The 13,894-nt window shown below is 41.2% G+C and overlaps 1 long non-coding RNA gene across 1 annotated transcript; it reads left to right on the plus strand.

The window, feature by feature from the left end:
* Positions 1 to 10,748: 10,748 nt before the first annotated feature.
* On the plus strand, positions 10,749 to 12,556 carry LOC142142671 (uncharacterized). Its single transcript, XR_012689271.1, has 2 exons — positions 10,749 to 10,959; positions 11,069 to 12,556. It is a non-coding gene; the product is annotated as an uncharacterized LOC142142671 (long non-coding RNA).
* Positions 12,557 to 13,894: the final 1,338 nt, after the last annotated feature.

Raw genomic sequence — 13,894 nt, forward strand, 5'->3', positions numbered from 1 at the left:
ATGACGTAGATTGCTTCTATAGGTCCAGACGTTGGGTGGGTCCAGGCCAGACAGGTAATAGGTTGATTCAATCTAAGGAATCCAAAGGTGGGGGTCTTCTCTCCAGGGGGTCTGCTCCTTTCATAGCCAGAATCATACAAAGGTTTACTCTCTAATATCAATAACTAAAGTATGCAATATGCGATCTCTTCGCCGACTGCACCGGACAGCTGCTGATGATTAGGGCTTCAATATGATATCAGGCATGACACCTTTCCTATAACCTAAACCTTTAATAACACTACAATGTACAATGAGTGTGTGCGTGCGTATTTTACAGTGCGATCGCATCACGCCACATAACACGTGGCGTACGCTTCGTAATACGCACGGCAAACCAATATTAAACCAATATACTTTCGTTCATCCAATTATACGACTTCAACACTGCTCTTACAGTCTGCTCCAGTGGGGGCGCTGCCCTTACAGTCTGCTCCAGAGGGGGCGCTGCCTTTACAGTCTGCTCCAGAGGGGGCGTTGCCCATACAGTCTGCTCCAGAGGAGGCGCTGCCCTTACAGTCCGCTCCAGAGTTGCCTGTCCATGCGGTTCAGCCCGAGTTGCCTGTCCATGCGGTTCAGCCCGAGTTGCCTGTCCATGTGGTTCAGCCCGAGTTGCCTGTCCATGCGGTTCAGCCCGAATTGCCTGTCTATGTGGTTCAGCCCGAGTTACCACTTGGTGCTGTCTGCTCTGAGGCATCTCACAGTGCTGTCTGCTCTGAGGCATCTCACAATGCTGTCTGCTCTGAGGCATCTCACAGTGCTGTCTGCTCTGACGCATCTCAGTGTTGTCTGCTCTGAGGCATCTCACAGTGCTATCCAGTTGGTGTGCTGTGCCAAGTCCAGGCTTCCAGTCAAGTGTGCCCAACTTGCCGTCCCAGCCGAGGACTCTCTAGAGACTGCTGCACAAGCTGGGAACTCTTCAGAGTCTGCTATTGAGCCTGAGGCTCTTCTGAATCTTCAGACCCTCCTCCAGTCTTCTTTGACGGAGACCTGAAACAATTTGCTTTAGTCCTTCAAGTTTGTATAAAGCAATTTGAAGAATTTCTAGGATATTTCTCTGACCAATTTAACCAAGTTGGTACGATTATCATGAATTTCAGAGGGGAGCCGCAGACTTGGGCTTTTTCCCTTCTTAAATCTGATGATCCCATTACCCACAACACCATGGACTTTATAAATGCAGTCTGTCAGAAATATCTTTCATCTCCAGTCAAGTCACCTGATCGGGGTCTCTCTATGCCACCTCAGTCTCCACAAGGATCGACCTTGGTGACTGGCTTTTTGGGCTTATCGCCATCTTCTAATAGAATAAAAGGTCCTATCCCGACCCTTGGCTGGGACTCAGACTCTGAAAGTGAATTCGTTGAAGATACAAGAGACTTAGTGGACGAACTTGCCAATTCTTCTTTTGCCTTTGAGGAATTGGGTCTTCTCTGTACTCCTTTGGAGAAGAGCCCAATTGGATCTTCAGGAAGATCCCACAAAAAGAAAAAAAAGAAGAGGAGGAAGACCTGAAGGGAGCTTGTATGGAGCGTCTGGAATCCGCTCCTTAAAGGGGGGGCTATGTTACAACTCTTCGTGTGTTTTGTATCTAGCAGCAGTACCTTATACCACCAGAGGTGCTGCTGTTCTGTTCCTAAACTCTTCAGCATGCCTGAAGGAGTTAATCTTCTTGCCTGAGGCCTAATTAGAACTGCACCTGTCACACTGCTTTAAATACCTGCCTCAAGCTGTGCTCTGTGCAGTTCATCCCGTTTGTTCCTGGCTGCTGCTATCCTGCTCCTGTGCTGTTTGGTATATACCTGCTGGACTGAACTTCTGTGTATGACCCCTGCTTGTACCTTGGACCTTGCCTGCTTGCCTGAGACCCCGAATCATTTGCCTGTACCTTGGACCACGCTGTTTTGCCTGTTGCCCTGACCTTTTGGCTTGACTTCTGGACCTTGATTATTTGCTTGTGTCAGTTACTTTGCCTGGACTCTGTTTGCTTCCTGGACAGACTTTTGCATCCTGGAATTGGGTAACTCACCATTCTTATTTCTGCATTCAAACTAAATTAGCATTCTGTGGAACCTGTTATTTCTGTGTACCTTCCTGCAACACCTGTTCATGTTTATGTTGGGAGTTATACCTGTTTATGAAAACCTGCATGTTCATTGAACTGAACCCTTGCTCATATATTTTGCTGGAATAAAGACATTTGTATTATACTTCCGTGGCTGCTTGCTGAGTTTACTAGGAATCATAACAATGCCACTGTGAGAAACGGAAAGGGAAGGAGTGCTCAACAATTTGCACTCATAGGAGAGTCAACTCTGAAAATGCCTTGTGTGGATGCATAACCTCATTGGCAAAATTCTCAGTAATGATTCATTTTGGATATTGGGAATATGGGCATTAGTAGCAAAGGGTTTGGCAATCCTGTGATCGTATATGTAGTGAAAATTGTTATATGGCTGATTAAGAAATCACTGACACTTGATTGTTGTTCCTGCAGAAAAATAATGAGCTTCCTGAATCAGTAAAGATCACAGAAATTTCTACAAGTTGAATGCCTGAGACAAACAGTGAACATTGTAAACAATGGTCAGCAATCAAACCAAAAAACTGCACAGTCTGCAACAAGAGATTGACAGTGAACATCGAGAAACCAGAATGAAAATATATATCCTTTTTGTGATAGTATTGATGAGAATCCTAGGGCAGGCGTTTACCCTGGGTCAGATACTAAGTTTGTTGAAAAAAAAAACTATAAGCAGAATAAGCAGAAAATTGTGGGATGGAATTGAAAAATGGATTGTCACATCGTTAGTGGGACATATTTGTTAATGGATCTTATAACATGAAAAAAGCAATTTATTTCTTCATTCATCCATTGTTACTAATTCTTCTTGTACTAACTATAATGATTATATGGAACTGTTACCTAACATGTAATACAAGGAAAATCCTAAATAGATATCAGCAAAATATTCTCCTCTATACACCTAGATAAGACATTAAATAGAGAAAGAAGAGTTATGGTAATAAAGATATCGGGATACGTGCTGAATGAATTATTATTCTACCTATACGGGGTCCTTAAGATACCATATAGTGTAAAGGTAAGTGCTGTCTTCTGATTATCACCATGACTGATAGGTAGAAGTTAGCAGTAGATGTTTAATCAGAAGAGGGGAGTGTAAGGGTAAAATTGTATGATTATTGATTTAATATCTATCATTTGCTAAGCTTTAGAAAATAATATGTTATAGCCTTAAAAGAAATTAGCAGATATTTTACTCAGAATGAGAAGAGAAAAAGATTGAAGCCTTAAAACAATGTTACAACAAGATGTTCTTGGAGACTGGTGGCAGAATGCCTGAGAAGATAAAAACATAAATAAAAAAGATGCAGAGTATGCATAATTAGCTTGTTGTTTTCATTGGAAGAGTAGTCAGCAAGCCGGGTAAAAACCAGAGGAATGGATATAGCCAAATCAGAAGCAGGAGAATGGTCAGGAAGCCGGGTCAATACCAAATATCACTCTAAGCCAGAATCAGGAACCAAAGGAGAAGTCAGGAAGAAGCCAGGGTCAGAATCCAAATAACAGCAACACAGGAACAAAGCACTGGAGCAAGGCTGAAGACCAAATACTCTGGCACTAGACATGTGTCAGAGGCTGCTTTATATACCCTAAGGTGACTCCTGATTGGCTTAGGGAGATTTTGGCGGCAAGACATGCTGGCTGCAGACAGGTGAGCAGAGATAGCGTCCCGCTGCTAGGCAACAGGACGTGGTTGCTGAGAAGGTGCAGGCGTCCGTCTCCTGCACCAAGTGTCCGTGCGTAGACGGCGCCTTACACACATATTTCCCACAAAAGTAAGGACCGAAAAAGACCATAGCAGATTACAATGTATAAATCCAGCAAGGACTGTGCACTTCCCCGAGCCAATACACAGAAAAACATAAAAAAAACGAGCAAGTTACAAATACATTTAGTTGGACTGAAATGTGCAGAAAATCGTAGTACAATACCTCTAACAGTTGTGTGGTTTTGTTTTTTGTTCCAAAATATTAGGAGAAGGGGGGAGTGGAGGTAGAAAGGGGAAATGGGGGAGGGGGGGGTGGGGACTATTGGAAAGCACTAATTTTTTAGCTATCTCAGTTGTTACATTATATACATGGGGCTAGATTTACTAAAGGGTGGTTTGGTCAAAACGCTGGTTTTTGTCTATTTGAAACCGCCAGATTTACTAAAGCCCAAATCGCCTTTAAAACGGCCAGAATATACATTTTTCAAAAATACCACTATGGGGGAAATGTGAATATATAATAATATTAACAAATTGTTAATGGTGGATTTAATTATTTATGTTGCACATTTTGGCATTACATAGTGCCCAAAAAATATAATAATTAAATAAATTTGTCCCCTTAATATAATGATTTTTTTATCCCTCATAAGTTAATATTAAATTCATCTTGCCCCTTAATCAATAAATAATGATTGCCCAAATAATTTAAATGTCAATGGTGCTTTCTCTTATGTTCTGAATGGCAAAAATGTTCAAACAGCATGTTTTGGCTATCAAGCCATTCAGAAGCAGGTATTAAAACTCTCCTGTCCTGTCTTTTGGATGGCAGTTTTGATGGCTGTTATAACTAAACTGGTTCGGACAAAACTGCCGGCGCCTTGGCTATTTCAACCCACCATACATCGCCATTCATTTTGAATCACAGTCACAAACCGCCCTATAGTAAATGCGGCGGTTTGGACCACTAAACCGCGGAGATGTGTGTTGGTTTCTAACCGCCACCAAACTCGATTCTTAGTAAATCTAGTCCATGAAATGCACAGTGTTTAGTGCCCATTAGGGGAAAAATACTTCCCTGTAGTGAGATGGTGGATAGTATTCTGTTTCAGGTTTTGAAAATATGGGAAATGGAGAGGGGCCAGATGGATGCTGCGAGCTGGGGCAGACTCTGGCTAAGTTTGTGACATCCCTAAGTGGTAGCTAACATCTGGCAGTCTCTTGATTCTTCGCTATCTATCCTTTTCCTTTACTATTAGATTTTGTGGAAATCGTTTTTTTTTAGTATGGTTTACATACATTTAAAGTTTGTTTTCATTTCCTGAAGAAGCTGGAGCATGAATAAGAAGCTGGAGCATGAATAAGAAGCTAACTTCAGCCTCGTACGGGGACTGTGGTCTGGGCAATTTTATCAAGCTCTGAAAAGCTTAAGTTTTTGGAACTTGTCCGCAATGGCTAATGCCATCTGTTTTTCCAGCACATCCCACAGATGCTCAATCTGATTGAGATCCGGGGAATTTAAAGGTCAAGTCAACACTTTGTATTCTTTGTCATGTTCCTTAAAACCTTGAACATTTTTTGCAGTGTAGCAGAGTGCATTATCCTGATGAGAGGCTATTTCCATCAGGGAATACCGTTGCCAAAAAACTGAAGATTTCATACAAGGGTGTCCACTACTGTCTTGAGAGAAAAGGGGAAATTAATAAAAGTAGAAGGCCAAGATGCACAATTGCACAAGAGGATAAGTATCTCAGAGTCAGTTTGAGAAACAGACCCCTTTCAGGTCCCGAGTTGGTGGTTTCCCTCAATAGTACACTCCAAATACCAGTGGAATCTGCACCAGTAAAAGCCATATAGGCTGTGCTGCATATTTGAAAATGGCAACTAGGAAAATGTTACTGTGAGAGCATTTCTAGGTTCTCAATGATGATGGTAATAATGATATGTGAAGGAGTTCAAAATCTTGGTATTTGCCTTAAAAATACATTCAGTGTAATCACCAGCTCCAGCCTTGAATATCTCAAAGACCCCGGATGGAGGCCTAGGACATGGGATAATGGATGATGAGGACATTGGGAGTACTGGCTCCAGTGAAAGTTGATAAGAACCCATAAAAGTGACATGAAGAGAACTGACTAGCTTTGTCAGAAGATTTATATTTACTCAGGAAAATATCAATCATGTGTTTCTGATCTATAACCAGATCAAAAGCTTTTTCATGTATAAATGTATGCCAGAAATAAACGAGCACAGTTCAGTATACATCTTGACATTGGCATGTCTGTGTCTTGATTACTGATCTCCTGGTTAACCAGCATCTTATCTCACTGATATCTGAAGGGACTTGATAAAGGAGAGGTAAAATTACCCTAACATTACGTGGGGGCTCGAATAGCCGGGATCTTGGACAACCTATATAGATGACAAATAACGCTTGCAGCACCAGCTAGAATCACGGACAGCTCAAACCCGTACGGTGAGTAAATTCAGCTGTGATTTTTTCCATTGATTTACTCTCTGTCCAGCATTCTTGTTGTGTGTCTAAAAGCTGTTCATCTGTATATGGTAAGAGAGATTTCCTGAACCCAGATATCTGTTTGAGAGCATAAAAAGCGCTAACTATATGGTTGAATTTAATTTAATATATGTCAAAATTACTCACGATTGTATTTTAATATTTCATTTGGTTATTGCTCAGACTGTTCATGTGCTGTTATAGAAAGCATTCTGATGATACTGTTCTACACTGGAAGCTGTAATTGATAGAACTGTTTTTGAATGTGTTGTGGATGCAAAGCAATATTATTGTATGTTAAATGTGCATTTAAATAAGGATATATATTGTAGCAAAATATAGGGTATTTTTTGGTCTCAAGTGTTACTATATTGGCAAGTTAATCACATACCATTTGAAGGGAAGCCTGTCTGTACAGTATAAAGAAATTACCACCTGGGTTACGTAATGAAATTGTAAAAGGATATTCTGGTGATTATGAAATAAGAAAGCAAAAATGGTTACAGCTGCAACAGAGATTTGCACAATTGTTATTATTGTTGTTTGATTATATTTCTTTGTATAGTATGCAAATATTTTTCAGCCAGAATAGAAGGAATTAAGAGGTTTTTGAACGGTGGTATTGAGGTATAATTCTCTGTAAAATACAGATAACTGCTATAAGAGTGCATGCGGTAAAGCAACCCAACAGTACAGTATATTCAGAAATTGATCAATTCTGAATACTAGGGTGCACAGGGCTAGCAGGGTTGTTGGGTTATAAAACCCAACAAAGGTACAGGAATACAGAGAAGTAAAGAAATTTCTAAAAAAATAAAAATAAATCGACAACAAATATTTAAAAACAAATATTTGACAGAGCAGGTTTCCCATTAGAGGGCACACTAGATCCAGAAAAGTGGAAAAGGTTTCAAAACACCAATAAAGCATGGATAAGCAGAAAAGGACAAGCAGATGTGGTTAACATGTGGTATACAGTATCATTAGAGATAATAAAAAAAAAGAGAGAATGCACACATAGGTACAGGTGTATTAGACATGCCACCGCCTTATGTGAACCCTACAGCTCCACCGCAGAAACCAGACAATAGACCAGATACACCACCAGTACCTCAACAGGCAGGTCACATAGTACTGTTAGCAGCACAAAAGGGGCATTCGCAATTAGAAACTCATTCAGTGACCCCAGTGGACGCAGGTAACACTCCATCAATCACGTTTCAAACCCCAAGTCGAATCCATTCTCAATCTGCTAATAATGAAATAAATGATTATCCTGAGAGACAGTGTTTGCAATGTGGAATCTAATGCACCTCCTTGTACAGATAATTCTTACAGGAAAATGTTTACAAGATACCAATGATGGTAAGCCGGTTGAAGGATCACAATATCAGTCCATTAAAGAGAAACAACAAATCAGAGGGTGAGAAGGAGAATAACATTGGAAAAGCAGGTATTGCATTCTCACACTAATATGTATCCAGTCAGAATACAAAGGGTGCCTACCCCAAACTTTGATGCCAATACTGCCGAAGGTGCTAATAATAGGAGTGATGACTCAAATAATTAACAGCAGGGGTTAACAGCAAGCGCACCAGAAGGTGACAGGGGGGCTATTACTCATCCTGCACCCCCTGTAGAAGAAAGAAATACGTATAACAGTGGTCTTGAATTTCTAGCCAGAGTACAATGGTGGTATCATAAACAAAAATTAAAAGCACCAGACATAACACAGAGAAATGATTCAGTAAGGATGTATTTGGATAAATTAACGACCAGACAAAATGATGATGGTTTTTCTACAGAAACCTCAGATGGTCAAAGAATGTTGAAAACAAAGTTTTTGAATGGTTTAAAGAATGAGGTAAGAAGCCAACTCTTTACAGTCAGACCTGAGGCATTGTCTATGAAAATGTAATCTTTGCTACAGGTACTTAAAGGACTGGAGGACCAGGAAGCAGGAAAAAAAAAAGGGAAAAGAATGCCCAAAAGACTCCTCGGGTAACTGTACACCTGGTACAGGGAAAAGGAACATGGCAAGTAAGGCAGCAGCCAAAAGGAACAGAAACAGTAAGTGCAAGACAAAGGAATCAAGGTGAGGACAAGACTGGCAGATGTTTTTGATGTAAATTACCAGGTCACATGAAGAAGGACTGCAGGAAATACAAGAAATGACAGCAGCAGCAAAGAGATGAAGATATGGCTCCCTGTTGTCAACACCTTGTCCAGTTCTTGTAAACACCTCTGAAGAAGGTAAGCTGCCTGGAACTACTGTCCAAATTACACTGCCCACTGGTCAATAATTGGACTGCCTAATTGACACGGGAGCAAGCCAAACAGTATTGAGACACGATTAAGTACCACAAGTATAAGTGACCTCAGATTATGTAACAGCATCAGGGTTGACAGGACAGCCTATACACCTTAAGAAAAGTAAAAAAAAGTGAAGATACAAGTAAACAAAGACTGTACTCCTGTCCCTATAGAGTTTCTCACTTCAAACACTTGTCCTGTAAATCTACTGGGTGCTGACATATTAGTTAATGAGAGCATGCATTAAATACACCCCAGAAGGGATGAAATGCACCAGTCAACTTCCAGACAACATTTCTAATCAGGTAGAAGCAGCAATACAGGTGTTTTTGACACAACCAAGTGAAAACACATCTCAAGATGAGGCACCACTACCACAGTGGCTGAAGGATGTACCTGAGAAAATATGGTCAAAGGGAAAAAACTGATGTGGGACTGTTAAAAGTTGCTCCGGTACAACTTATACTAAAACCTAACACACTACCAATATGTGTTAAACAATATCCTTTGACTTTGTTACAGAATAAAGCAATCACAAAACAATTACAAGAATACCAAGGCAAAGGTATAGCAAAGAAATGTCGATCACCTTTTAATACACCTTTATTCCCAGTCAAGGAAAGAGAACAGTAAGAGGGAGGAGCTCCCGAATTCAGGTTAATTCACGATCTCAGAGAAATAAATAAACGACTGGTTGTGAACACATCCATTGTCCCAAACCCACATACCTTGCTGAACCAAATTCCTGTTACATCAATGTGGTTTACAGTTATAGATCTAGCAAATGCTTTCTTTTCTATAACAATAACTAACAATTCACAGAAAATGCTGGCTCCTACGCATGAAGGAACACAATACTGCTGGACCAGATTGCCCCAGGGAGGGGGCACCAGCCCTTCAGAATTCTCTGAAGCAATGTCAACTGTCTTACAAGGTTGGTTACCGCAATATCCTGAAACTACCTGACTTTTGCAGTATGTTGATGACTTGTTGATAGCTGCTGATAGTGAACAACAGTGTAAAGAAGAAACTGTTTCTCTACTAACCTTTTTGGCTCAGCAGGACTGCAGAGTGTCCAAATCCAAGCTCCAAGCAGCACAGAAGGTAATTTTCTTAGGACACTTCATTTCATAGGGCACTAAACATCTGACGTCACAAAGAGTACAAGCGATACAACAGATAAAAACACCTTTCAGCGGCCAGACTCACTAAGTGCGAGGTAGCATTGTTAAGTGCTTCACATGTCACAGTCAAACGGTGCACAGTATTAAATCCAGCAACATTGTTACCCCTAATGTATGAATCTCAAGATTCAAAAGGAGGGAATAATAGTGAAGAACAAAAGCCGTCAGAAGAAAGACATTGTGATAGTGAAGGTGATGACGATGAATTGGGTGAAAATATTAACCACAATTTTTCTTTTTCACATGATTGCCTCGCTCTTATGGATATGGAAGCACAGTCTCTTCCAAATGTTACTGACTCTCCCTTGTCTAATGCTGTGTATGTACTTTATGTAGATGGTTCCAGGTATTATGATAACGGATCACCATTTACAGGATACGCAGTGACTACAGAAAATGAAGTAGTTGACTCAGGACCACTATCATCGATACTGTCAGCACAAGCTGCTGAACTGATAGCACTCACCAAGGCATTGGAATATGCAGAAGGAACCACTGCCAATATCTACACGGATTCCAGGTATGCTTGGGGAGTGACACAGGACTTTGGTCCAATATGGAAGAGCAGTGATTTCAAGACCTCTAGTGGTAAGGACATACAGCATGCTAGTCTAATAAGAAACTTGTTTAGAGCATTGCAATTGCCACACAAGTTTGCCGTAATTAAAATAGAAGCACATACAAGGAATGAGACTTTTGTTTCAAAAGGGAACACGTTGTGCATATGCAGAAGCAAAAAAAAAAAAGGTGGCCAAGAGAAAGCCTGAAAGAAAAGTATACACAGTACAGAAAGAAATGTCTGACTACACTGATCTTAAAAAGTTTCAACAGCAAACAGGACCATTTTAGAAAGAAAGATGGAAACGATTAGGAGCACAAGAAGATTGCGCTGGTATGTGGAAACTGAATGATAAACTTTGTCTTCAACAGGTTTTGTTGCCTCCCATGTTACAGATAGCTCATGGACAGCCACACATGGGGAAGGAACAGATGACTAGCGTGGTCCATCACCATTGGATAGCTCCAGGATTCAATAAAGCTGCTACAGACTATGTTCAGGCCTGCTGGATCTGTGGAACTTCAAATCCAGGAAAAAGGGTAAAAACGTCACAAGGTACAACTTCAAAAGCCTTTTATCCTTTTCAAAGACTACAGATAGACTATATACAACTGCCTAAATCTGGAATATATGAATATTTTCTAGTCTGTACAGATCTTTTCAGTAAATGACCGGAGACTTGGCCAGTAGCCAAGGCAACAGCAAAAGCAACTGCGTAAAGACTGATTGGTGAGATTGTGTGCAGGTATGGTGTCCCTGAGGTAATTGAATCAGATAGAGGTACACACTTCACAGGGGAAATAATACAACACATAATGACAGATCTAGGCATACAGCAAGCTTTTCATGTGCCGTACAGACCACAGGTTAGTGGGCGAGTAGAAAGGTTGAATGGGACATTGAAACTGAAGATTCAGAAAATCATAGCTGAAATAATAATAAAATAAAAAAAACATGCCCAGAATGCCAGCCCCTAGCCTCTTTCAGTGTAAGAACTGTGCCAAATAGGAATAGCAAGCGGTCTCCTTATGAAATACTTTTTGGAACACTACCAAAGACAGGGCGTTATTATCCACAGCAATTACAACATAAACATGGAGATTTGACTAGCTATATGAGAAGTCTAACTGACCATTTGAACTATTTGTATGTTCTAGCATTTTCTTCACTTCCAGAGCCTGATTCAGACCTACAGCTGCATAAGCTGAAACCTGGCGATTGGGTGTACTTAAAGAAACACGTGAGGGGAACTTTTGAACCAAGGTTGGAGGGTCCGTATCAGGTCTTACTGACCACCCCCACATCAGTGAAACTCCAGAACTGAGACTCCTGGCTGCACGCATCACACTGCAAGACGACGCTGGTCACACTGGACACATAACCTAGATCTCTGTGATAACACAGACATAAGATCTGTTTGCCCACAACAAACTGCAGTATTTCAAACATGTATGTTGCAGCATAATACTAGTGTTTGTGTATGGGCATTACACCCACTACTCATTATCACTGTGGTATTGATCATATTGATAGGATGGAACTGGTATATGTCATGTATGTTCAGAAAAGATATACAGAGATTATAGCAGGCATGAAGAAAAGATACTTTTTGAATAAATGGGCAGAAGTGCTGATATCGGTACTCGGTCCCGGGTGAATGGTGAAAGACCCTTGCTTTCTCACAAGAGACTGTACAAAAGTAGTCTGGGCTGCGTTAGATGTCACCAATTCAGGCCTTAACATTTTTTACCTTTTATATATATTATTAAAAGGAGGGAGATTGTGAGAGCATTTCTAGGTTCTCAATGATGATGGTAATAATGATATGTGAAGGAGTTAAAAATCTTGGTATTTGCCTTAAAAATACATTCAGTGTAATCACCAGCTCCAGCCTTGAACTATCTCAAAGACCCGGATGGAGGCCTAGGACATGGGATAATGGATGATGAGGACATTGGGAGTACTGGCTCCAGTGAAAGTTGATAAGAACCCATAAAAGTGACATGAAGAGAACTGACTAGCTTTGTCAGAAGATTTATATTTACTCAGGAAAATATCAATCATGTGTTTCTGCTCTATAACCAGATCAAAAGCTTTTTCATGTATAAATGTATGCCAGAAATAAACGAGCACAGTTCAGTATACATCTTGACATTGGCATGTCTGTGTCTTGATTACTGATCTCCTGGTTAACCAGCATCTTATCTCACTGATATCTGAAGGGACTTGATAAAGGTGAGGTAAAATTACCCTAACATTACCATGGACAAAAACCCACATATTGGACTATGGATGGATAAATATAAGGTTCAGTTGTTTGGCTTGAAGAGGAGTACATATGTAAGACATCAAGCAAATTAAAGGATGCTGGAGGAGTGCTTGATGCCTTCTGTCAAGCATGTTGAAGTAAATGTAGTTGTATGGGGCTGTTTTCTGGTAAGGTGGGAGGTTTACGCACAGTGCAATGATTAATGAACCAGGAAAGATTATCACTGATTGGTACACATTTCAGCAGTGAACAGGACAATGATTCTAAGCTATGCAAAAATGTCTGCAGAGCTGTAATTGCTACAAAAGGAGGATTCTTTGGTGAATATAAAGTTTGATGGTGTCAGGGTTCCCAAGGTAAGACCACGGAGAGAAGGTAAGTGAATGAAGTGGTTTATTAGAAACACTGGTAATTCAAGTTCAAGATGCAAAACTGGTAAGGCAGTAATATAACTACAGTTCTTTAACAGTGGAATAGGCAATGCTGTAACGCGATGGAGAGATGCAGTAGTCAGAGAGTTGCAGGGTGGATACCTCTGGAGGAGGTGGAGAGATGAGTAGCCTGCGGATTGCAGGATAGGATACCTCTGGAAAGATGGTGAGAAGAGTAGCCTACGGGTTGCAGGGTTGAATACCTCTGGGAAGGTACTGAGATTAGTAGCCTGCGGGTTGCAGGGTTGAATACATCTGGGAAGGTACTGAGACAAGTAGCCTGCGGGTTGCAGGGTTGGAAACCTCTGGAAAGGTAGTGAGACAAGTAGCCTGCGGGTTGCAGGGTTAGATACCTCTATGAAGGTGATGAGATGAGTAGCCTGCAGGTTGCAGGGTTGGATACCTCTGGAAGAGGTTGTGAGATGAGTAGCCTGCAGGTTGCAGGGTTGGATACCTCTAGAGAGGTGGTGAGACGAGTAGCCTGTGGGTTGCGGGGTTGGATACCTCTGGGAAGGTGGTGAGATGACTAGCCTGCAGGTTGCAGGGTTGGATACCTCTGTGATGGTGGTAAGATGAGCAGGTTGAAGGTTTGGATACCTCTGGAAAGGTGGTGAGATGAGTAGCCTGGTGAGATGAGTAGCCTGCAGGGTTGGATACCTCTGGAAGAGGTGGTGAGACGAGTAGCCTGCAGGTTGCAGGGTTGGATACCTCTAGAGAGGTGGTGAGACGAGTAGCCTTCGGGTTGCAGGGTTGGATACCTCTATGAAGGTGGTGAGATGAGTAGCCTGCA

Source organism: Mixophyes fleayi, chromosome 3 (assembly GCF_038048845.1).
Source record: "Mixophyes fleayi isolate aMixFle1 chromosome 3, aMixFle1.hap1, whole genome shotgun sequence".
In the NCBI taxonomy this organism is placed as follows: domain Eukaryota; kingdom Metazoa; phylum Chordata; class Amphibia; order Anura; family Limnodynastidae; genus Mixophyes; species Mixophyes fleayi.